This window comes from Prionailurus viverrinus, chromosome C2 (assembly GCF_022837055.1).
Source record: "Prionailurus viverrinus isolate Anna chromosome C2, UM_Priviv_1.0, whole genome shotgun sequence".
In the NCBI taxonomy this organism is placed as follows: Eukaryota; Metazoa; Chordata; class Mammalia; order Carnivora; family Felidae; genus Prionailurus; species Prionailurus viverrinus.
The window spans coordinates 124,887,931-124,915,446 of record NC_062569.1 but is presented as its reverse complement, the minus strand read 5'-3'; the positions used below and the strand labels follow the sequence as shown (position 1 = coordinate 124,915,446).

Genomic DNA, 27,516 nt, shown 5'->3' with positions numbered 1-27,516 from the left:
AGGAGGAAAATGGCGCTTGCCAGCACCTTTGTCCTCCCCCATCCCCCAGCTCTGTCCTTCCGGGACTTAACAACTCTCCCTCCCAGCGTCCTCTCGCACTCCCCACTCTCAGAGAGCAGAGCTGTTGACTTTAAGAATTTGAGATGTTAAGTCCCGCTGGCTGTCAGAACTCATGCAGTCCAGCCCCTCTGCTTTTGCAAGCTAGACTTCGGGGGCTCTGCCTTGCCCAACAGGCTGCCCCTCCACTGCCCAGCTCCCTCCCAACAGTCCATGTATTGTGCACCGTGTCTCTGCTCTTCCTACCCTCTCCCATGGGCTTTTGTCTATGCTTGGCTCCAGAGAGTCCATTCTGCTAGTGTTCTGGCAGTTTTCTGGGTTATTTAGGCCAACGTGGGTGGAATCTAAGCAATCAGCAGGACAAGGTGAGCCCAGCATCCTCCTACACCACAATCTTCCCTGATCTCCTTGTGAAATGAAGTTTAGAAATACTAGGAAATAAAACATTTATTCTTTTAAAAAAAATTTTTTTAATATTAATTTATTTTTGAGAGAGAGAGAGAAAGAGAGAGAGAGTGCAAGTTAGGGAGGGGCAGGGAGAGAGGGAGACACAGAATCTGAAGCAGGATCCAGGCTCTGAGCTGTCAGCACAGAGCCCCAGTCAGGCCTCAAACCCACCAACCATGAGATATGACCTGAGCTGAAGTCAGACTCTTAACTGACTGAGCCACCCAGGTGCCCATAAACCTTTATTGTAATCAGTAGTAGCCAACCACACAAGATTGTCACTTTGTCTGTTTTATTTTTTTTTTTAAATTAAAGTATTTTCATCCATAATAGCTTGGTATATATATTCTCTTTTCCTCATCTCCATCAATAAGATAATATCAAATAAGTTTAAATATGCCCTATACAGATGGAAATTTTAAATTTCAAATCTGTTAGCATCAATAAAGAAGTTTAATATTTTTAAATTTTATAGTTTGATATTTTTATTCTAACCAAAACTTAGTAGGAATGATAAACAAAAAATGATATAGTGTGTAGTTATTTCTTATTATAAATAACCAAGGTCATACATACTTTCAGCTTTATTTGAACAATTCATTTTAATGGCAATTAGTAGTAAAAAAAAATTGTAGCTAATTCAGAATAGAATTCTTTTTTTTTTTAATTTTTTAATGTTTGTCTATTTTTGAAGGATAGAGAGAGAGACAGTATGAGCTGGAGAGGGCAGAGAGAGAAGGGGACACAGAATCTGAAGCAGGCCCCAGGGTCTGAGCTATCAAGGCAGAGCCTGACACAGGGCTTGAACTCATGGGTTGTGAGAACATGACCTGAGCCAAAGTCAGACACTTAACTGACTGAGCTACCTAGGTGACCCATCAGAATAGGATTTTTATGACATCACTTTTCAATTTGCTAAAGCTAACATAGTAGGGTGAAGTTTATCTTTAGTCAACTTTTGTAACTTTTACTTGGCAATTCTGGAAATTAAACTCGTCTTTTAAGTATAACACCACTTCTGCATTAGCTTTTTGGATTTGTTGAGCTAATGTGTCATCGGACCTATTCCTCAAACTGTTATTTTTCCATTTTTGAAGAGTAATGTTCTTGGCCAGCTCTGTATGATATAGACTAATGATTGGACTCCCCATCCTTTAACTGTTGTATGTGTAACACATTCCTTAATCGGCAAAGTCTGCTTTTGACAATTGAAAACATAAACATAACGGATAGGATAATGATACACACAAATCAATTAAATTGATTTGAGCTTGCAATGTTGATGCATCATTTAGTTTTGCAGACAGGTATCTTTAATCAGACAGTACAGGAGCTACTTTTGGCTCCCAGAGAACTTTTTTTAGGGCACTGAACCTCAAATACACTTTAGCACTACATTCATTTTAATAGTCAGTGGTGACGCTTGGATTTACAGGTGCTAATATTCAGTTATAATTTTGTCAGCAATTTAAAGCACTTTGTGAATTTTGCTTTTGAAAAGAAGAAAGAAATGTATCAGCCGTCACAAATCTCTCATACCCTGATACCCTATTCCCCCACCAAACCACAGATCTTTTATTAAATTCCACTATGCCTCTGTAGGAAATGTGAATAGTCATTGAAACTGGTTCAATGCCAGGATTTGAAAGCTGATACTTTGAAGAATGTACCCAGTATATATTAAATGAACACCAAACTCCCTGGCAATGAGAGAAATAATAAGAGACGATGACACGGTTAAATTTAGAAACAGAATTCAAAATATCCCCTGGGTTTTCATTTCAAGGTCATTCACAGACACATTCTCATAATCCTGTGGAATTTCATCCCAGTTGGAATCCATTTCACGTGTGATGTAGTCTTTTATTTTTCAGTCTATTAAGATTTTTCCATATATACAAGAAAGAAAAACAGTATTTATTAAGTACCTACTATAGTCCTGAGATTATGCTAAATGCTTCCCTGTATATCTAATGATTACAAGAAGAATAATATTAGCTGATTTTTTTTGGGGGGGGGGATACCTCCTTAGGGAAAGACAGTTTACTAAGCAATTTTGCCTCTTGGTTATACTTTTTTCTCACCAAAAGTTCATGACTTTTACAAATGAAGAAATTGATGTTTACAAAAGTTTGAAAATTAATCCAAAGTGGCTGCTACTTTACTAAATGGCAGAGCAAGATTCGAACCTCAGTTACTTTGTCTCTAAAGCCCATATTCTCAAAAGAATGACAATACAAAGGTTTTGGAATCAGTCTGTGTTTTAAATGTCGTCATTTGTGAATTGCTAATAATAATAATAATAATAATAATAATAATAATAGTACCTACACTAGAGGATTCTAGGGAGAATAAAATTAGTGAATAAAAATAATTTTTTTATAATGATAATGCCTGGAACATAGTAAACATTCAAAAAAACATTAGCTATTAGTATTTTTCTTTAATGATAAAAATAATTAGGTTTCTATATTCTAAATGTTAGTAATCTTTTCTTTATATTTTTATCTTATTATTAGAAATACAAAGCATTAAAAATTCAAATATGTATATTCTCCTGTCATTCTAGCTTCCCAATACTTTAAGATAAGAAAGTTTGGGGATGCCTGGGGGGCTCAGTTAGTTAAGCATCCAACTCTTGGTTTTGGCCAAGGTCATGATCTCATGGTTGTGGGATCGAGCCCCGTATTAGGCTTATGCTGAGTGTTGAGCCTGCTTAAGATTCTCTCTGTCTCCTTCCCTCTCTACCCCTCCTCTGTTTGCACTCTCTTTCTGTGTGTGTGTGTGTGTCTCTCTCTCTCAAAATACACATCAAATAAAATAAAATTACAAAGTTTGAAACATTTATGCTAAGTATTATTTAATAAGTTTAGTATTTGGGGGATCTATGACCTATTATGTAAAATCAGCATGCCAGAAAAAATATTTCAAAACCCCACTAAAAGCAACGCCCACTAAAAGCTTTGCTATTTGATCCTCAAACCACTATTTCATTTTCAAAATGTTCATCATTCCAGAGGAAATAAGAAATTGAGTATAAGACATCATGTGAAACTAACTGCTATTCATTGTTCCCACCACACAGATAATGTTCTGAGAGTCACACACTGCTGTATTTTTTAAACCATCCCTAAAATTATTTTCTCTCATATCCTTAATGGACTGGGAAAATTGTTCCTGTATTTTAAACTTCAGTCTATTTCTCAATTTATTAGTTATGCATTATCTAATAGTAGCCAGTCAAAAGGTATTTTGGCAAAACACTTATCCATAAAATGACTGAGTTTTCAACAACGCCTTGACGAAAGAACTTTAAAGGCTGAAATCAGTCTCAGTTTAAAACAGCGATAACGGCATTTACCTGTTATTCCCTTCTTTAGACCTTTGTTTCCCAGTGAGGCAGATTGCTTGCCAAGAGCTGACCACTCTTGATGAAGTGTTTTTGTAGCTGACATCACTTAACCTCTCAAAATAGCAGTTTTATCCAAACTTACAATTAGTAGAAGGCTTTTGAAGTGCACTGAAACCTTAGCAAGGCTTCTCAGCAGGAGTTGGATCCTGAGAAGGCTTCTTTTACTAGACTTGGTCAGAAAAAGTGGCCTATTAATATTACTTTCTAGTCATGGTTGTGTTTTAAAGAAGTCAACACTTAAATGAGCTATTCAATCAATAATAGTTGCCTTTACAACATTAAGGTTGGTGCTGCAAGTACGATGTGGAAATCATTAGTGCTCTTCACCAACTCTTTCTGCTCTGGCTACCTGGTGGGATTTTCTTTCATGATTTCCTTTTTACTTGGCTTCCTCAGGTGAGCCCATGTGACTAGCTCTGGCCAAAGGAGTCATGAACACGAGTAACATGGGCCACTTCTGGGCCAGAGCATTTAATTGACAGAGTTAGATCCTCATAAATCGTCTTTCCTGCTGCCACAGCATTCCAAGTAATAGCTACAACATACACATCAGCCTGGACTCTGAAAGACAATGAACAAAACCCTCAACTGATCTGTACTGATTGTACACAGTAAGAAAAAAAAATAAACATTTGCTGGGTTAACCACTGAGACATTTAGAGTTGTTTGTTACTATAGCATAATTAAGCCTATCCTGACAGATAAGCACAAGAATTACGAATGAAAATTTGTGGCCATTCTAAAGGCAAGCTGGCATTTTTAGAATGTTACATGTATAGTCTTTAATGATATACTTATGCTTATTGCAATAAGCTGCCAATTTTGTTTCATAGGAACTTATATCCTAAAAGTGGATCCATGATTTATGCCATCAATACCTAACACTTTAGTAGTCACTATGAAGCAAGGAATCTCAATGAGTTTTTGTACTATCTTAAACTTTATTGTAAATATACACATGATTGTAACTAATATATTTTTTCACTTAGAGGAAGAAATAGAATGAATTGTCTTATAAATCAATTATTCCTTATATTCATTCGAAGCGATACTTCTTTAGATCATTTATTTTTCATGATAACCTGTATTGTGAAAATACAGGTTTTTTTGTGAAAATACAGGTGTTCACCTGTAAAGTGAAAAAATGAAACATAATTACAGACAAATTGCTATTTGTCTATTTAACATTCTATTGCACAGGAGCACCAAGGTATGGTTACTCTCTTTGCTTTGATCAGAAGTAGTTCTGTCAAGATTCTTCATTTCCTGTAGTAACCCAATTGTAATTCATGCATATCTAAATCTTGCGTGAGTTATTTTATATTTTTACTATATACTATATCCTAAAGTGACAAATCACCTATGTTTAGAATTTTTATGAAAGGAAATGCTTAAAAAATGTTTCTTAATTTTGTAAACATAACACTGAAGTTAGTAGAAAAGTCACACAGTTCAGCCTATTAAGTACCTCCCATATTTTAATGTATTTCAGTCTTATTTCCTCTTTATTTTAGGTTTTGCAGGCTTAACAGTGCCAGTAATTTCAGTCCATTCTGTTATGGCATCACTCTTAATCCCCAATCCTTTTCATGATCCATTTTAGGTACTTCTCCAATATTGGGTTATCACACATTCAAACAATCACCAAGTTTCAGAAATGACAGCTTATAATGATGTGTGATTATGTTGTGTTCAGAAAAGAACTTAAGCTTTTTGATTCTAAAAGGACTCATATTCTTTAATTTTATAGTTTTTTAAGGCCTATTGGCTTAGGTATATTTTTTATAATAACCTAAACTAACAGTTTTTCTGAGAAAATATTTTGAAGTATTTAATTTTTCTTTCTCATCCATGCAATAACATGGTATTTTGGTCTGCAAAATGGTGTAAAATCAAATTTCCTGAATTAATGGACTTACAAAAATTACTGTAGCTCATAGCAAGGTGCACACTATGAAGCAAACTATCTTTTGGTTTTTAAAAAATAAAATCACTCCATCTTGGATGAGGCAACATAAGGTGTATGGAATTAATTGCACAACTAAAACTTGAAGTAAATTACTAAAATTTAGTTCTCTCATGGAAGGGTAGACAGTGATTTCCTTCAGAATATGTATCTGACTTTGGTTCAAATTCTTCTGTTATGCTGTACAGATGAAAGAAAAAACTATTTTTGTTCTAGATGATAGCACTAGATACTGAAACTGAACCCACGTGACTGGATGCAGATTTCAAAGGATAATACACATCTGTACACTAATGCATGGTCTTAAAACTCCACACCACAAGGTCAAATGAAAATACCAGTGACTATTTGCAATTCACTGTTATGTGACAAGACAGATGATGACAGCTAATATTTTTATAATTTGTTTCTATGTAAATTTAAAATGTTAAATATAACACAAAAGCTATGTTAGCATATTGACTCATTTCTACTTTTACCTACTGATTAAAAAAAAAGAATCTCCCATCTCTATTATTTTTGAGTATAAATAATCCATGTGTATAAGAAATGACACCTAAGGTATATTCAGTTATCAACTACCTAGGATTTTGGAAAGTTGAAGTAACATAGATAGTTCAAAATTCTATAAAATAAAAACTTTATCATATGTTTTGAGTGGGATGAATTCTATTTTATTTACATAGCATATGCCAAATATAACCAAAGGAAGCAATTCAGAAAGGGCTAGGGTAATCAACCATGTAATACAATATTTCCATGGACAATCTACAAAATAGAGAATCTATGTACAAATAGTCATGAATGATAACTTTAGTCCACCTATTTTGAAACAATTTTGAGGTAGTTTATTGTAAAAGCATAGTATAGGAAATGTTAAACCATTAATGCAAAATTTAAATGTACAAATTAAATTGTAAAAGGTGAGGATGGGGAAAATTAAGTAGGAAATATCTGTTAGCTCAGTCTTTAACCATATAAAAAGCCTTGGATATCAATCAAAATATTGACAAATGAATATTTGCATGTGTTAATTTAAAGTATATATTTGCTCATGTATATGTAATTTTTTTAAATTTCCATATTTTCCATAAATTTCAGTTAATCAATCAATTAGATTGCAGTTGTGTAAGGATAAGAGGGTACCTAGTGCATTCAGAAATGATGATAGAGGAAAATAGAAGCAGTTGGGAATAAAATTTAGGTTCCAAGCAGAAGTGGATTTGCCATGTTGTTGATAAGGCCCCAGCTTCAAAAGCCCTGAACTAGAATGAGGCTCTTCCACAGCCCTGTATCTAACTTAGTATTCATGATTTTATTATTATTTTAAGTTTATTTATTTATTTTGAGAGAGAAAGAGGGAGAGCATGAATGGAGAAGGGGCAGAAAGAAAGGGAGAGAATCCCAAGCAGGCTGCACACCATCAGCACAGTGCCAGATGCGGGGCTTAAACTCAGGAACACTGAGATCCTGACCTGAGCCGAAATCAAGAGTCAGACCCTTGTCTGACTGAGCCGCCCAGGCACCCCTATTCATAATTTTAAGTTCTTTTTTCTGAAACAAGGCTCCCAAAATTATATAAGCCTGATGTCCCATAAAGCTTGGATTGGTTCCTGGCTTTAAGTTTTTGGCAGTTTAAGAAAAATGTACTTGATCACACAATACTTAATAATAGGGAAATTTCCAGTTAATCAAGACCAGTAAACATTTCTTCTAGTTGATATGCTCATACAGAAATTTACTGTTAAATACTTCATGTAAAGTCACTGAAAAAATAAAATAAAGTTATAGTCCCTTGGAAATCATGTCACAAATGGCAATATATCACAGAGATATGGAACATTATTTTACCTACGGTGTTTCTTTATATAAGCAGCAAGGACATGCTATTAAAGCATATTTCACATACTGTTCTTTTTTCAGGATGGCACAAAGGAACCCTGGAGTCAAGTTTGCTGGAAAGTTTGTTATGGGGTAGGGGGTGAAGAAGAATAATAGCAAACTCAAGAGGTAGGGCAGAAAATAAAATAGAAAGAGATGAGCTAGAAGAACAAACACATTGTGTACAGAAAGGATATTATCCAGTCACAGTAAAGTAGAAAGATGAACTATCTTGTGGAACTGCAAGATTCAACAAGTTGTGTACAATTTTCCATTACCATCATGCATAAAATGAGAGCAATAAAATTAAAGCATTAATAGTTATATGGAAACAAGATTTTCAGTACAACGAACTGACAAGATGATATGAAGGTAATTGGTCATGAGAATATTTAGCAATTGTAATGGTTGTCTTTAAAAAATTGCTTTACCATAATTAAATTACAAAAAGTAATTGTTTCATTGCAGCATATTCCTATATACCATATTAAAGAAAACAATAACTACTTCAAACAGTATGAATATTATTTCCCAACAATTATTATTCAAGTCAGGATTTCTTCATTGCTATGTTACTGATGCATTGAGGGTGTCTGACATATACCAGATTCTCAATAAATATTTTTAGTAAATTAAAAAAGCACTCATGACACGAGACATTTAAAATGTAGTTTTGTTATGAAAGGCATAATATGAGTATACATATACTTACTGTACACAGTAATTATTTAAAAAGGACTCTGTGTGTAATAAACTATATATACATAACAAAATCACAACTCTATATTATAAATTTAATATATTACAAATTTCTACCTAGTCATTATAAACATAAGTTGCGCTATACAACCAAAAATTCGCTTGGAGAATGCTCACAATAAAAGGTGATTCTGATTGTTTGCATCACTTTACAGAACCATCCAAAGTAGGGGCGCCTGGCTGGCTCAGTCAGTTGAGTGTCTGACTTTGGCTCAGGTCATGATCTCACAGTTCTGACAGCTCGAAGCCTGGAGCCTGCTTCGGATTCTGTGTCTCCCTCTCTCTCTGACTCTCCCCGGCTCACACTGTGTCTTCCTGTCTCTCTCAAGAATAAATAAACACTACAATAATAATAATAATAATAATAATAATAATAATAATAAATAACTATCCAAAGAAGCTGATAATCTGGCTTCATTTTCTTGCACAGCAAGTGGAGATATTTAGAATTATTTGCTAGACTCTAGAAAAGCACTAAAATTTGGGACAATTTTTTATAGAATTAACAATCAAGGTATCTAACATTTAAGAGCTTCATCAACAGCTTCAGTTGGGAAACTCTAGAGAACTGTTTCTTAATGATAACTTTCTTTTTCTTTGTACCTCCATACTCCCCAAAAATAGTCTTGAAGGGTAAGAGAATTCAGAAAAGAGATAAAACTAAAACTACTTCAGAAGTGTGTGTAGAAAGCAGAAATGTAATGTCACAGTCATACTCATCTGTCCTGGCAATAATTGGTGTTTATGCTTATTACATGGTAGTGTTTATCTAAACATTCCCTGGCAGAGTCAGTTTGTGACCCTCTATTCTGTATTTGAGTCCTTGTCTAGTGCCAGCAGCTTGGAATTCTGCCTTAGACATTGTAGAATAAATTAAAGGAATAAGTTAAAGGTATGGAATAAACTAAAGTAAGTAAGTAAGTAAGTAAGTAAATAAATAAATAAATAAATAAATAAATAAATAAAAATGAATCAGTGCCGAAATTCAGAGACTTTTAGTTAGGATAATGATTTCCTATTTAAGTTTTTATACAGTAAAGATTTATTTATCAATCCATCTGTTTCTCCTTCAGGCTACATACAACCTCTAGATATGATCAACAAAGAAAGAGTAGAAAGATAGAAAGTATTCTTTATCATTTGTATATCCCGTTTACTAATTAAAACAATATATCATTACGTATGTTTGAGTGATAAAAACACATTAATGAATTACCACTTGATCAGCCATTTGAACTTTTGAATTTAGTTACCTCATTACTAAATTTACAGTTTGGTAAAGTGATTCTTATGCGCACACCAGTTGATTTACTATAATTTTCTAATTTTGAGTTATGGAGCATGATAAGCTATGCTTTAAGTTATATAAGTAGAACATATTTATTCTTGCCTATACAATAATTAAAACTTTGGGAAATATTTTATGGACATTTTAATTACCATTATTTTAAGGAAATTATAGATGTTTGGGAATAAGAATAAACAATAACAAGAGGATTTTCTATATCTGAGATAAAATGTTTTTGGTTTAAAACAAAGAAGAACTAGAAGTACATCATTCTGTATATTATTGACCATAATTGTTGAATCTTAAAGGGAAAGATCAGGCTCTTAAAGAGAATAATCAGTGAAAGTAAAGTGCTGCTTAGGTGCAAGAAAAAAGGCATAAAAGCACAAGAGCAAGTATAGATAGGGCAGGGAGCACACACATTAGAAATAATCTAAGGGCTAAAAGTAGGTACTTTCCTGAAGCAAATACAGAATTAATCAAAAGACTGACATCTAATTATAGGAAAGTCCTGGGATAACAAATATAGAGACCTAAGAAAAATAAGAAAATTAACATTTAATCTGAAAGGGTTAAACCTGGCCATGATTATCTTAGAAATTGAAATGGAAATTTTCCTCCCTGACTATAATGAATCAGCCCTCAAGTCTGAAGCTCTTCAGGACCAAGGACAAAGACAATTCAATACAGCCACATAGATTTTCTCATCTCACTTGTCTGAGAATCATATATAATCATATAGCTGGAAATGACTTTAGAAATCATCCATCCCAACTCCTTTACTTTACAGATAAGAAAACTGAGGCACAAGGTTATTGGTAACTTTTCGAGTCACTCTATTAATAAGGGGTAAACTTCAGTTTAGAATCTAAGTCTACTTTTATACCTGGTACAGTGTTCTCTGAATCATACAAATATATAGAATCACATGTGCAGAAGATTGTGAGTGCTTGTTTTCATATTAAAAAGTAATTCATAGTTGGCTTCTGTGGTTGTATTTGTAGGTGTGCTCTCGCACGCGCGCGTGCGTGTGTGTGTGTAGAGGTTAATATTCTAAATGAACGGAGAGACCTTTTTCTGAATACCCCACTCTAATCACAAGTGACTATGTTTCAGACCAAACATCTAATTTTGGTGTGTTCATTTGGAAATGGTCAAAAGAAAGCTGCCCAAATTCAGAATATCTCCTCGGTTTTTCCTTTGGTTAGCAGTATTTTATTTTTATTTTATTATATTTTATTTTATTATATTATATTATATTATATTTTATTTTATTATTTTATTTTATGTTATTTTAGAGAGAAAGAGCAAGTGGAGGAGGGGGAAGAGAGAGAGAGAGAATCTCAAGCAGTCTCCATGCTCAGCACAGGGACTGACACAGGGCTCAATCCCATGATCCTGGGACCATGACCTGAGCTGAAATCAAGAGTCAGACCCTCAACTGACTGAGCCACCCAGGGGCCTCTGGTTAGCAGTATTTTAAATAGTTACTTGCTATTTTGTTCTCTTTATTCTGCAATTTTCTTGTTTGATATCTGGGACCTCTTCTATATTTGTCATTTCTGGGTGTTCTATGTTTTTTGCATTGTTGTTAATTTGTAAATAGTTCTGCTGACTTATTTTTTTTCTTCTTTTTATCTGAAGGTTTGGTCAAGAAGAGTTAGAATTTATAAATATTAAACTATTTTTGAGATTTTATGAGAAAAAAATCAATGAGGGAAAAGTCTACTTTTAAGCAGAAATATCAAGAGGAATTAAAGGTTGAGTTCAAGTGATAGTATAAGATCCAGGGGTTTGTTTTATGACCTATACAGTCATTCAAATAGTAAAACAAATTGGGAATTGAAATATGAATCCTAATTTGGAAACATTTTTTTAAGAAAAACTTTTACCTGCTTAGGTAATATTACAACTACTTGGTATAGTGTAAAGATTATGAACTTTGGAGTCTGAATGAAAATGTTGGCTTGACCCATTCTATAATGTTCAGAATATTTCTTAGCTTCCCTCAGTCTCAGTTTCTCTTTTTGAAAAATAAAAATATACTTTTGGATAGCATTAAATCACATATGTAGGCATATTAATTCTCCCTGATGCAGACCCCTAAATAGCTGAAGAAATCTTATGTATGATCCAGAGTTAACTATCATGAATCTGCCCAGCTCCTGCCATTGTGATAAACTCCAAGAGCCAGGGGATTAAGTCTTATTTTAGACATACACTCCCCCCCCAAAAGGAATCTGGTAGAATCTTAGGGGGTTTTAGACTTTCTCTTGCCCTAAATAAGAATTTGTGCCTTTTTCTCTGTGGATCTCTAATTTTTTTATTCTTCAGCCCTTGCTATCTCATCACACCTTGCTGTGGATTTTTGGAAGCGATTTAGCTGTTGAAATATACCTGACTATTGACAAAGAAGCTTTCCTTCATTTTATACAGGGTACCATTTCTGTTTCTACGTGTCAAGCTATTACTGACTGATAGTAAAGAGACACTGTGGAAGTCACACACAGTTCACATACATTCCATAGATTATAATAAAGTTAAATAAACATTAAAATTTTAAAAATATGCATCGTTTTCTTAATGAAGAGGTTCTGGGAAAATCAAGCAAAAACCTTTAATAAGAAAAAGATACAAATATATATTATATGTCCATAAATACTAATATTTGCTTCTGTGTACTTTACTCACATATCAATTATTATATTGAAACAATTTGAGACAAAAACTTTTGTGATTTCCCTTGATTATAGATTGCATACCTACATAAACTCATTAGAATTTCCCCATAGATCTCAGTTCTCTTCTTGAACTTCACAGGTATAATTGTTGAAAAGTTTGTTTGTTTTTTTCTTATATTCAGCCAAAATCTGTTTCCCAGAACCTCAACTCACTGATAACTTTGACAGTCACTAAGTCCTGGGAGTCAATAAAAATGGGGACACATTTTATCTTCTCTGGAAATACAGAAAATCTAGCTGATAGTTTTGTGCTTTAGTTTCCTTTTCTGTAAAATGGCAATAGCAGCATATATATTATGCTGAGCATGAAATGTAGTAATGATTTTCTACATGTCAGTTCATTCCATCCACTCTTCTTTTTTCCCTGCCTCAGAAAGTATCTCCTATTGTTGAAGATGGAAATGGCTGAAACAATTAATAAACAAAATGTCAGTATGTAATTAAGCATTAAATTGCTGCTGTATTTAAAATATACATATTGGGGTGCCTGGGTGGTGCAGTCGGTTAAGCGTCCGACTTCAACCAGGTCACGATCTCGCGGTCCGTGGGTTCGAGCCCCACGTCAGGCTCTGGGCTGATGGCTCAGAGCCTGGAGCCTGTTTCCGATTCTGTGTCTCCCTCTCTCTCTGCCCCTCCCCCATTCATGCTCTGTCTCTCTCTGTCCCAAAAAAATAAATTAAAAAAACGTTGAAAAAAAAAATTAAAAAAATAAATAAATAAAAAATAAAATAAAATAAAATATACATATTAATTTGTGGGACATATGATATGCATGTTGTGGATTTAACTTAGAAATCAATACTTTTTTTGTTGTTGTTTACTTATTTATTTTGAGAGAGACAGAGTGCAAGCAGGGGAGGGGCAGAGAGAGGGGAAGGCAAAGAGAATCCCAAGCACTGTCAGTCCAGAGCCTGATGTGGGGCTCAAAACCACAAACTGTGAGATCATGACCTGAGCTGAAACCAACAGTTGGCCTCTTAACTGACTGAGCCACCCAGGTGCTCCAGAACTCAATACTTTTTAAAAATGTAATTATGTTCCTCTGTGATACTTGGATGTTCTTCTGTGTTTTTTCATTTTTCTTTTCTTTCTTTCTCTGTCTATGCCCGTGTCTTTTAACTACTTCTCTCTCTCTTCTCTATATCCAGTCAATGACCCAATCATATTGATTATATCCCAGTGTTGTTACACGTTTGAGCCCCTATTTTCTCTTCTAGTTGTTGCTCTAGTCCAGACCCTTGTTAACCCTTTCCTGAACTATAGCATTCTATTCCCAACTGGTCTATTTGGCACGAGTTACATCCTTCTTCAGTTCATCCTATAGATTCTAGCTGGTTTACTTTTCCTGAGCAAAATTCTGACCAAGATATTGCATTGCTCAAATACTCTCAATATTTCATATTTTTTTCATGTTCTTGAATGAAGTTCAAGTACCTTTTCTTGGAAATTAATATTATCTAGATAAAGCTTCACTCTGACTTACTCCTGTTTTACACTTTCTTCACTACCCTGCTTAACAAACCCTAAGGCCCTGCCAAATTTGATATTTGCTCCTTTCCTTTTGCACTTTATAACTCTTGCCTTTGAGCAATGGTTACCTATCATCTCATATTGTCCTTCCCTCTTTCTATACTTTTTACCATCTTTAAATGCTTATACCAGATATTACCTAAATACCCCTCTCTTATTTGTGCTCCTACAGCTCACCGTGACCATTTTAGAACACTCATAATCTTTTGCCCTGTTTGCATGAACATGTTTACTCTCCCCAGCTGTATTATAAACTGCTTGAAAGTTGTCTTTATATAAGGCACCTAAGTTAGAGTTTTAAACCTGTAGATGACAAAAATATTGCTTTTGAAGTCTCCAGAGTCACTGCAATTTGGAACAGCAGAGTTTGTTTCATAAGGAAGGACAGTCTTTGAGTTGGACAGCAGGGAATTTAAGGGAAGACTTTTCCCAACAGAAGTTTGTATAATGGAAGGCAATTACCCTGAGTAAAGACTTGTGTTGAGGGTAAAGTTGGAAATAAATCCAAGTACTTATAAAGGAGTCTCATCATAGAGATATTGAAAAGCAGAAGAGTTTAAAAAGGCAAACGATGGTAAAATAAAAATATTATATCAGGAGTCAGGAGACCAGTCACAATTTAACTTCTGATAGGTTAGGACTTTAATAATGATTTTTATGCACCTCAGTTGCTAGTGTGTGAAATTAACAGATAAGATTCAATAGTTTCTAGTCTCTTCTAGCTTTAAAATTTAAATTTCTTTAGCCTATAAAGAAATAATGGGATACATTATGTTTTTGGGCAATTAGTGGCATATAAAAGCAGTAGTTAAGGAAGACAGGAAAAAGATCAATGAAGATTAAAAAAAACTTTATAAATATAATATTTTAGCTACTTTATTCTATATAAGTAAAAATATTTAATAACTTTGGAGACATCTGTAATCATATAAATAATGTGTTACAAGTTAGTGAGTGTATATCCTAATTTTTGTCAGTTTACCATTTACTAGTTGAATGTTCAAAATCCTTAGTTTAGAACCATAATAGTCTGAAGGGGTCACAACTGTTATGCAGACCAACACTCAAATTATCCCAGACAAATGAGGTTCTATCTTTGATTTTAAATACCTCAAGGCAAATGGCACAGTCTTTTCCTGGCTCAAATAGATCCAATTACCTCTAATGACCCCGTTACAGTTTATTGAGTGTCTGTGATCCAGGTGCTTTTGCTGAAGCCTAGAGTAAAATTTTATATCATTTTGTGAAACTCCTGGACAAAATGAATAAAAATTACTGAGACCTTTTCTTACAAAACCATTTTTTTAAATGTGAATATTATTGAGAACCTACTGTGTGAAAGAGATGTGCTAGGCCCCACAGAGAAGCCAAAGATGAGTAAGACAGCCTTTGATCTGAGGGAGCTTGTAGTTTGCTAAGATGCAGGAAATATGCAAAATAGAGCTTCTGAAGGACTGACAGGTGGCATTCAGTAAATGACAAGTCAAATAATGCAGAAGTTAGACTATGGTGTGTACTACCAGAGAAATACAAAAAGGAATGGGAACTCAGTATCCTAGATTATATATGGACAGAGAGTAAGACACAGAATCTGAAGCAGACTCCAGGCTCTGAGCTGTCAGCACAGACCCCAACACGGGGCTCAAACCCACGAACCATGAGATCATAACCTCACCCCCAGTTGGACGCTTAACCAAGTGAGCCACCCAGGTGCCCTAATGTTTGTTTTTACAAGTCACAGATTTTTGGGATGCTTGTTATCTAGCATAATTGTAGCCATCTTTGACTAATACATGCATTATTTTGTAATATTTTGATAGTTTCCTAAATAATAGTAAAATATAAATGGGGTGTTAGGAACAGGAGATTTGTTGTAATAAGTTAAGTGTTGATTAAATGTCTCAAAATAAATATATCTCAATAAAGGTAATAAGATTTTAGTAACTAAAAATATAATCTTCTCTAGAAACCATTTTATTCTCATTGGACCCACAAGAAAGTTGAATCTGAAAAAGAGACTAGGATACACAGTATTTATATAGGAAAACTGTAAATCATTTGAAAGTTTCTGCTTTTCAAACTAACATTTATACATGCCCCCTTCTTAAATTAAAGCGCAGCATGAAAAATTGCTTGTAGCCACCCCTGGGTGGCTCAGTCAGTTGTGCGTCTGACTCTGGTTCAGGTCATGATCTCATGGTTTGTGAGTTCAAGCCCCACATCAGGCTCCGTGCTAACAGCTCAGAGCCTGGAGCCTGCTTCGGAATCTGTGTCTCCCTCTCTCTCTGCTCCTCCCCCACTTGTGCTCTATCTCTCTCTGCCTCTCAAAAATAAATAAATGTAAAAATTAAAAAAAATTCCTTGTATATTTATACCATTCATCACCTGTGCATTTTAATCCCTTTGTAATTTAGTTACGAGGGATCATGATGCAAGGCATAAATTGCCTTTGTTCTGATGGGGACTTATTTGGAATAAGTGGCCAAAAGATGTAACTATATATTAAAGTTTTGTAACTTTTAAACTATGTATAGATAGGGGCCCATGGGTGGCTCAGTTGGTTAAGTGCCCAACACTTGATTTCAGCTCAAGTCATGATCTCACAGTTCATGAGATTGATCCCTGTTTTGGGCTCTGCACTGACAGCATGGAGCCTGCTTGGGATTCTCTCTCTCCCTCTCCCTCTCCCTCTGCTTCTCTCTGGCTCACTCTGGCTTCACTCTGTCTCTCAAAATAAATGAATAAACTTAAAAAAAAAACTACGTACAAATACTTGGCAAGAACAAGTTGCAATGTCATATAAGGATATACTTAGGAATTATAGACCCAACTGAATAAATTCCTCAATTCTAATGGATGGCCTATGCAATTCAAATAAGCTCATCTAATTTTTTTAGCATGAGTATGTATATATATATATATATATATATATATATATATATATGAATATAAAGTTGTGTAATTATAGAGTGAATATTTCCATTTCAGATGTCAAAGACATCCTGTCAAAAGCCAAGAACTATGAGTAAGTGGATGAAAATACTTTGCTTCATAAACAAGTTGGCCTATTTTTTTTATCCTACTTCTTTAAAGAGACAATTTCCTTTTATAGGTAAGAGAGTAATTGTTGAATAATTCAAATATATTTCACAATAAGTCAGGAAGACATAAAGGACATCAGGACCATTTTGTTTCAACAAGACTAAAACCTTTTTCTACATATTTATCTATCAATATGTAAAAAACTCATTAAGTAGATGTTTTATTATTATGCATCTCTAATTCAAATTTCTCAGTTGCAGGAAGAAAACCTTTTTGAAAATATTTTGAATAGTTCCTTAGCGAAAGATTTTTGTCTACTAAGATTTCCACTTTAAAGTTGAGGTTATGATGTAGAACTGATTTAATATAGGTTATATTTAGTTAGTTGGTTAATTCCTGGATGTAAAAAGAAATAATTATAGCTAGACATTTCACTTTTTTAAGCATACATAGTTTTCTTGGATTTGAAACATCATAGTTACTTGGGCTTTGTTTTTTTTGTTTCCTTGCAAAATCATAATAAGCTACCTCTATCCATCTTCCAATTAAGTACAAATATCTATGTAGTTTTGTAATTAGTTATACATATTTTTTAAATAAATCTTTCAGCACCTAAAACAACATAATTAGGGACAAAGAATATCAACTTAACTAATGAACATAGAGTTGAAAAATAGAATTCTGAAAAATTAAATGAACTCTTGCTTTGCATGTCAGTGAAAACCTTTTGTTATTTTCTGGCAGGTATCTAGATAGACAGAAGCTTTCCCATGTATTGACAGAACTGTGCAAAACCCAATTAGTTCTTTAGCTTTACCAACATCTGTTCTTTCCTGAGAAATTATTCCAAATAATTCTTAAGCAGAAAGTTATTCACATTATAAAAAGTTCAAGAATAATTTAGCTTAGTTTTATTTTGGGCTTTGTAAAGGCAGACAGAAACTGTCACAGACACCAGCTTTAGATAAAATCTACAGTACATTAAGCCTGGTGCTTCACCCACATTATAAAGACCAATAGCCAAGCTAATGGAGAGAAACTGCATGTACAAAAAGTCAAAAGAAGAAAATAGATGAGAAATAAAATGTCAGAAGTGTATGAACATGTGTACATTTCAGATTGCATGTAAATCTAGCATTTAATTTATATAGTTGCTGCATTGTGCTGTATTGTTTCAAGTGTAATAATCATCTCCTTGACTATGATGTAAACTCCTTGAAGCAGGCATTGTGTTTATAGTCCCTTTGTATTCCTTAAAAGAGCTAAGCCTAATGCTGAACAACCATTAAATTATTATTGATAAATTGATTAAGATCATAATTCAAGTTTGATAGGACAATGCAGTGTTAGATTGTTAATTGCAAACTGCACAACTGTTAGGAATTCAAGTTGAATTGACACGAATAGCTTTAGGTTACCCCGACATTGTTTATTTATTTCTAATTTTAAGATTGCTCTAACTTTATGGCTAATGACTAACATTTGTAAAACAGTTTTCACTGTAGTTAAAAAATATTTCCCATGTAAATGTGGTCTGTGTACTTCTTTTTTATTATATTTTATTTTTCCTTTGGTTTTGTGCAAAAAGAAAAGATACATTATATGCTCTTTAAGCATTGCTTTCCTCCCTTTCAGACACACATTAAATCTGATGAAGTGAGAAGACTCCCATTTTGATAATCCTTTTATCTTCACTCTCCAACTAAAGTTAAGGAAGAAAGAACTATTGGCATTCAATAAAGAATGATGGGAACCCCCGCTTTCACTTGCTCTGACCCCGCATAGGAAGAGAAGTAAGTCAAAGAAAGTCATAATGACACATAGTTTTCATTACTATGTGATATTTCAAAGTTAAAGGAGAGAGGTAATACAGAGGGTATACTCTCTCTTAGACTCATATCTTTTCACAAGGTTCCCAACCAGGATATGGTTATAGAAGGACTATCCTCTCTTCTAGGGACCACATTGTATTCGTAGGAAAATTCTAGTAGACGTTGACATTGTGATTCTGTGTATTTAAGTGTTGTAGCTTTGTTTTAGGCGTAAGTAATTGAATCTGGCTGTAACCCAGCCTGTATCAGATTACTTCACTGGAGTTGAGTGGGTTTAGAACTCACCTCTCCTCTCTTTGGGTCCTATGGTGGGAGCTGCACACTCTTGTTGAGACAAAGAAGATGACCTAAGATATGTTTCTAAGTTGTGAGTTATTTTTACACAACCTTGTGATAAGGAGTATGATCTTTACAAAGGAGCAATGGTCTTTATTAAATAGGTTGTCTAAGAGTATTACTGGAGAAGGGTGTCTTTGGTGACTGTATTGTTGGTTATATCTGACTCTAATTCACGGGATATTGCTTTGAGAAAACTATTGCTAATAGTCCCTAGACTATCAGTGACATTTCCTGTGTTATTAATCATAGAAAAGCTGCCATAATTTCAATGTACACATCTTCCTTGACTTATGATAGGGTTATGTCCTGATAAAACCCTGATAAATGTTGTAAGTTGAAAATATCATTAGTTGAAAATGCATTTAATATACCTAACCTACTGAACAGCATAGCTTAGCCTAGACTTTTGAATGTGCTCAGAACACTTACATTAGCCTGCAGTTGGGCAAAATCATCTAATGCAACGCCTATTTTATAATTAAATGTTGAGTATTTCATGTAATTTATTGGATGTTGTGTTGTAAGTGAAAAACAGAATAGTTGTGTGGGTGCAGCATGGTTGTAAATGTATCAGTTGTTTACCGTCATGATCCCATGGCTGACAGAGCTCCGACTCACTGCCATTGCCGAGCATCACTACAAAGGATTGGACTGCATGTTACTAGCCTGGGAAAAGATCAAAATTCAAAATTCAAAATAAAGTTTCTACTAAATGTTTATCACTTTCACACTATCATAAAGCTGAAAAATCATAAGTCAAACCATTGTAAGTTGGGGACCATCTGTACAGTAAGTGGCATATAACTAACATTCTTGTTTATATGTGAATTTCACATGTTTTATCTTTTGGCTTATTGGACATAGGTCAGTGAAAAGTAAGCATTGTTAGCACTAGGGAGTTTTCCACATGTTATGTCTTTAAACTCAATGAATCACTGTAACATCCAAACTGGCATTGCACTATTTATACTGTCTAATCAGGAATATAATTTCACAACATTGAATTTGCAGCACAACCATAGCATTGCAATTTAGCACACATTTTGTTAATGTGCTTTGTATCCCATTAAAGTCTCATCTTCACAGCCCAGTGCCATATGTTACCGGGTCTAGAGTAAACCTCTTAAGTAAGAGGAAATAAATGGGAGTAAAATTACAATGTGACATATGCTACTGGTTACCTACCAACAACCAGTCCTCTCTTCTTCCCTGATCAAACCCCAATTTTGTTCAAGTTTGGGAAAAATGTGCTCAGGAAAGACGAGTTCACTTCTAGCTCAGGTATGAAATATGAAGGATATCGCCATAGTATCATTCCCCTTTCAACCAGAGATTCATTTGGAATTTGTATGTAACTGAGTTTTGGCCAAGAGGACATGAAAAAAAGTCTGTTGCAAGGCTTCTGGAAAAAGTATTTTTCCTGATAAAAGAAATATGCGTTAAGGAGAAAACTCCTCAGTTCCCTTTCCTTTCCAGCCTTTGGATGTTGTTATGAGGATTTAATGCATAGAGTTACTGCTGCCTAAGGGGTTGGGGATGAGGAAGTTTGTGACAGGCAGAGCAAGGCAAGGTTTCTTGCCAGAGGTTAGAACGAGCTTAGGTACTTAAAGGCATTGTTAGGCTGCTGAGCCAATGCTTAGATCTGTTTCTCGCTGGACTTCCTCCTGAATGTCATAATAAATGTCCTTATTGTTTAAGCCACATTTAGCAGGGTCTTCTGTTACTTACAGACAAAAGCATTCCAGCTGATAAAAGAAGTTAGTTAAAAGAATGCAGTTCGTACCATTGTGGTTGCTTTTCTCACAGGCAAAGGTAAGGCAAAGAGAAGAAAGAGCATTTCTGGTTTACTAATGAGCTTTTTGTAGATCTGGTAGTTTACAGCTTGAAATGTATTCCCCCCACAGAAAATGTTATAAATGGTGTCCAGGTTCCCAAGGTAAACCCATAAGGCCTATTTAATCCAATAATACCACAAAATCTGTATGGTCTAGGAGAATTGAATCACCTTGAAAAACAATGTTTCCTTTGGGATGAAAATGTATTCAAGAAAAAAAAAAATGAATTCAGAGATCCAGCTTGGCAAACAGAAAATAATTACCCCAACATCAACAAAACTGAGGACTTCTCTTCGTTATGGATAGAGTAGTGGGAAGATTTATTAACCCATATCCCAAAAGGCAGTGGTAATACCTGTTGCCCGAGAGTCAGCCTGAGAGGGGTCAAAGGAGCAGGATAGAAGCTTGGCAAGTGGGAGGGCTAAATGTTTTCTTTCCCCTCTACCTCTAGTTTCAGGAATTTACCTGGCTGTTTCTATTGCTATGCTACTATTTCTAATAAAACAATTATCTTCCTTTCTTCTCCCTGGAGAGAAAAGTTATCCATAACTTGTGGCATACTCGGGCAGAATTAAGAGTGTTATATTAATATTGTTGCTTACCTGGTTCTGTTCACTCTGAACTGCTGGTTCTAGATGCAGAACTAGATGCAGTTCACTCTAGAACTGCTGGTTCTAGATGCAGCCTCCCAAAGGCTAATTGTAAGATATTGTCTACTACCTAAGGTATCTCTATATGAGTAAAGCTATGGGGGAGGGTATTTAACTGGGGATCAAGTGGCAAGACATTCTACCAATATTAAATTGTGTTCTGTTTAAACCAGTGAATGGGGAAGATGTGAGAAGTCTGTTGCTTGCTTCTCCCTAAAACTCAAGAAGTTTGCCAGATTTTGTGTTCTGAGTTCTGAACTCCTTGCTTGTGGAATTCTTGACCACTTTCATGTGGCAGGGCCAAGAACTGAAGTGTGATCAGGACTCCAAAAGACAATTTCCACCCTGTCTTTGTTGGTTTGTGTTCTCTTTAAGCCTAAACTTGTAGAGAAGAAGGCAGACAAACTGGGGAGGAGATAGGCTTTCCAGGAGTTTTCTCAGAGCTTAGAACATAAATGAGGATATAGAGGCCTTTCGTTGAATTACAGAAATCTGAGACCTGTTCCCACCCTGAACCCTTGAGATGTGTCCAGATCTTTGATGGGCAGTACAAGGATGGGGGGGATTAGTTCTTGTGATAGGCAATAAAAATAATTACAATAAGAATATATCCAGTCAATCACATATAAATTAAATATGAAAGGTGATGTGTCTGATATGTCTCTGAGGATTTCTCTGCTTTTTCCAATTTTCACCGAGTTCTGTGAATATGAGCATGATTTCTAGTATACCACACTTAAAGTCTCCTTTATGCATAACCCAATATCATATGGGTTTCTTATGCACACATCTCCTTCGAGGATTGCTAGAGATTTTTAACTGATAATAACCACAAGAAGTAGGAAGTAGGGATTAGGAAAATGGTTCCTTTTTTACTATTTTAATATTAGTTTTCTTTACTTAGACCTTCACTTCTATTCTCCATGTCTCAGTCTGTTCAGGCTGCTGTGACGTAAGTACCATAGATTGGGTGGCTTATAAACAACCAAAATATATTTCTCACAGTTCTGGAGACTGCAAGTCTGAGATCACAGTGCCACCATGGTCAGGTCCTGGTGACAGCACTCTTCTGGGTTGCAAACTGCCAACTTCTTGTTGCACTTTTACATGATGAAGAATAGAGAGAGGAAAAAAAATGATCCCATGATTCTTATAAGGGTACTAATCCTATATAGGTTCTACTGTCATGACCTCACTTAATCTTTATTACCTCCCAAAGACTTCACCTCCTAATACCATCACATTGGAGAGTGGAGTTTCAACACATGAATTTTGAAGGGACACAAACACTCAGTATATAATACCTTTAACTCTAGGAGCTGTTAAAGAAAGAAACATGAATTTGTTCTGTGGAGTTTTGAGAACTGATAAAAAAAGATCAGTCTTACTCTTATATCTTACAGAATTATGTTTTATACAGTAAGCTCAAGAAATATATTCTCACGAAAAACATGTGAGAAAATATTAGTCTGGGTAAAGTTCCCCAGTGAGGCTTCTCCAGGATCCATTTTTCTCATGGGAAATATATTTGTATCCCAGCAAGGGTCATCTGCCTGTCTATGGTGGAGCCTGGCAGGCTGGGGAAGTCCTCAGTGGGGTTTACCAAGTATAATAGTAAAATAATAGTCTATTGCTGTATAACAAATTACTTCAAACTTAGTGACTTAAAACAAACATATTTCTTATTTCACAGTTTTTGTGGGTCAGGAATCTGGACAAGGCTTAATGGGTCCTCTGCTTAGGGGTTCATAAAGCTGCAGAGTGCCCATTGGACTATGTTTTCATTTGGAGAAAAACCCACTTTGAAGCTCATTTAGTTTGTTGGCAGAATTGATTTGCTTGTAGCTATATGACAGAGGCTGGCTTTGCTGGGTGTCATCTGGAGGCCATCCACAGATCCTAAAGGATGGTTGGAATCCCTACAGGCTACCCCCAGTTCTTGGTCACATATACCTCAACATGACTGCTTACGTCATCAAGCCATCAGTGAGATTTCCCCGTCTCTCTGATCTGCTTAAATGGAGTTTTGTGTAATGTAATATAATCATGAGAGTGATATTCTATCACCTGTCCAAAGTTCTTTGGCTAGAAGCACATCACAAGTCCCACCCTCACTCAAAGATGAGGATTTACATAAAGGCATGGACACAAGGAGACATTAGGTGGTGGAAATTATTGGAGGGTCATCTTAGCATCTGTCCACCACACCAGGTTTCTTAAACCCTAACCATATCCTAGAACTCTAAACAATAGCATTATATGACTGTAAAAATTATTTTTAGCACATCTCCTGGATCTGGATTCTGGGCTCAATTTCTTACTATGTCATTAGCATCATCTTGTACCGTCATATTTCAACAATATAATCCTGAGCAGTCTGTACACAAATACAAACTATGCCAGGAAGACATGGGACATGCAAGGCTTTGCCAGGCCCACAAATCAGCCCCGCTTCTGAAAGCCAGGTAGAGAGGGAATACCAGAAGGGTCCAATCAGTTCATTGCACTTTTCCCACTATAGAGTTACTATTGAATATAATTGGTTCTCTAGTGATGGCTTATTAGATTGTTTAGATCTTTGTGCAAACTATGCTCGTGTTCCATATTTGAGCCCAAAGTTCATAGCTTTCAGTCACTATTTCTACAGTCATAAACCAGGACAGTTGTAGCCTTGCCTCTTTAAGGAATCCTGCTGATCCCAGATCAAACATATTTTTCTCTTCCCTCCCAGTGAATTTCCCTTAGGGGCTTGGGGTGTCAGTGGCTGTCAGAATTTAGTCAGGGTGACCTCCCTCCATTAAATAGTTTTCCTTACTTTCTAGCCTCAGGGAGAAGTGGTTCAAATTTCCCCTCCTTCGTTCACCCAGAGTTCCTTATGTAAATTGGTGCACCCACTTCTGAGGCTCTGATTACCAAGAGTTAGGTGCAGCCCTGCTAAATCTAACAGATTTGTTCAGTTAGGAATGACTGTGCCTTACATTTGTATAACTGCATAACTACACGGAATAGAGAAGAATGGCTTTAGGATGACTTTTTTACCTCTGCCTAAACAGAGAAGCAGCTGGTACTATGCTCAGTAAAACAAATTAAAGCTCTGCCTCACCAGGCATTCCAGGCACCCCATTATGCTGGTATTTTATTATACACATCTTCAAAGCAGTATTTAAGTACTGAGTCTTTATCAATTGAGTTCTATGGGAAGTTTTACTCTTCTCCATTATGCTGCCAAATGCTGACGAGATGTGACAATTCTCTGTCATTCCATCTCCAGAAATATTTGTCTGTTTCTTTATGCATGTTGTGGCTATAGGACAAGTGTTTTAAGGTCCTTTTGTTGGGGAAAGTCCCAACTGGAAATACCTGCCCCATAGGGCAGAAACAAGGAGGCCATGGCATTTCTTATGTAGCATGTTAAACAACCATCCCAGGTGTTACAGTTTATTTTTTTCACATGGTACAGTATCATGTGGATTATACAAGCACATGAAACTTGAGATTTCTCTAGAGCATTTATGGCTAGGTATAAAGAAGTAAAAAGTGGACATTAGGTATATGCTTTTCTCTGGTCTTTGCTATTTGTACTTTGCTTTCTACTTATGCCTCTCCCTGAAAAACCATATGCACCTAAATTTTAGATTTATGTTTTCTCTATTTAAATCTATGAACATATGAATCCTGTGATAACTTTTGAGTACTGAAGTTAAATGAGTTAATACTTCAGAATTAATCTCGGCTAATAACTTCCTGAAAATTTCATTAAAGAAGAGGCAAAGACCCAGTATCTTGAAGTGAAAAAAAAAAAAAAAGATAGAAAAGTAGGACAAATGTCTGAGTTTGGGATGCCATCCCTTTCCTTGTAAGAACTGTACACTAGAACTGAGTGACTGGGGTGTATCGAATGGACACAGTTGTTAATTGTGGTCTTCCTAGCTATTGTTAACTATCCTATTATTGGCTGAACTTAGGCATAAGAGATAGTCACAGGAAGCATTAATTGAGTGGAGCAGATATTTTAAACTGCTACATTTTGAAGTGATTAGTTACACAGCTGTAGATAGATAATATAAGCCTCTTACATAGTACTATCAGGAGAGCCTCTCTAAAGAGATGATATTTGATATGACCTGAACAAAGAGTAAGAGGCTATTTGATACTTAGGATGTTAAGTGTTCCAGGCAGAAACAATAGCAGATACTGACCTTAAGGGAGGGGAGAACTTGAATTTTCAAGGGACAGAAGAAAGGTGAGTGTGTGCAGAGCATTATGAGTGCGATTAAAGGAGGATGAAGTAGGGAGAGATAAGTAGAAGCCAAATTCTTTAAAATATTGTAGGTCCCGGTAAGGAATTTCAATTTTTTCCTAAGTGCAGTAGCAGCTATTAAAACGTTTTAGTCATATGAGTGGGGTGACATTAGAGTGGAAGGTAAAGGAGTTGAGACTTCTTGATATACTTGATCAAGAAGTTTTGTTGTGACAGAGGAAATGATCTAGGGTCAAGTGATATTTTTCTTTTTACAAATAGGTACAACTAAGACTTGTTTGCATGCTGATGGAAATGGTTTTAGAGTGAGGAAGAAATTAATGGCACAGGAGATTGAAGGAATAATTGCAGCACATTTGTCTTTAAATAGGCAAGAGGGATGAATTAGGATGTACCCAAAAGTCTATTTCTCTCAGTAGAAGCAAAAACAGAGAAGAGGCCAGATACATGAGGACATTGGCAGTTAGATTGATGAATCTGTAAAAATGAGGTGATTTTGTCTGATTGCATCTATTTTCTCAATAAAATGTTTGATTTAATTGTGGGTTAAAATTGGAGATGTAGCAGGTTTGAAGAAAGATGCTATAGATATTTGTGTTGCATGTCTGAATAAATGGAACACTCAGTTGCTTTCCATTTCAAGGGGAAAAAACCAACAAAAATAGGAAAGAGAAAAGCAAGCTGATATGATTCATTTAGTCCAAAAAAAAAAAAAACCCAAACAAACAAACAAACAAACAAACAAACAAAAAGCAAGGCTGGTGGCAAGGAGGATACAAGGGAAAGAGAATGAACTAAGAGAAAAGTTTATCTCATTTTATCCTCCTTAGAATTCTAGAATGTTAGAGGGAAGCCTAGATCAGTAATATTTAGGCAAAAGCAAACTCTGTGAAACTTTTTTTTTGGGGGGGGGGGTGGAGTGGGGTCTTTTCTGTTCTTTTTTATTTAGTTGGTCCAACCAACTAGGTATTTCTATTTGTAAAATTAACTGATAAGTTCTGTTTCTATCACCAGTGGATCCAGCATGATCATAACTAAAAACTTGGGACTTTGACTCTGTTGAGAGGCACCAATAATTATCTGGTGGGATTCTTTCATGCACCAAAATAGACTAAACAATTACTTTATTTACTGCAGTATTCTAGGTCTAGATGTGAGTGAATAAGACAGATTTAGCCTGCTGTGTCCCTATTCTTACATTCATTTAGCATGTAGATGATAATCAAACATGTTTTCAACCTTTCATCTACATTACACACTTCTACTATAAAATGTGCATCTAAGTCATACCTAGAGACAGCATAATGTACTGTTCAGAGTGTGGACACTGAGCCTGACAAAGTTTAAATCCCTTAAACTCTCTGTGCTTTGTTTCCTCATCTGTACTGTGGACACAGTGATAGAACAGATCTCATTCAGTTCTTGAGAAAATTAAAAGAATTTTTCATATAAAATGCTTAGTACAGAGCCTGGCAC

The 27,516-nt window shown here is 35.3% G+C and overlaps 1 long non-coding RNA gene across 1 annotated transcript in view; it reads left to right on the top strand.

Moving 5' to 3' along the window:
• The window catches only part of LOC125175096 (uncharacterized), a 59,066-nt gene extending 38,167 nt beyond the window's left edge, over nt 1–20,899 (top strand). The window contains exons 3-4 of the long non-coding RNA XR_007155655.1: nt 17,070–17,106; nt 18,759–20,899. This is a non-coding gene — a long non-coding RNA (uncharacterized LOC125175096). The remainder of the gene's footprint in view (nt 1–17,069; nt 17,107–18,758) is intronic.
• The last annotated feature ends 6,617 nt before the right edge of the window (nt 20,900–27,516 follow it).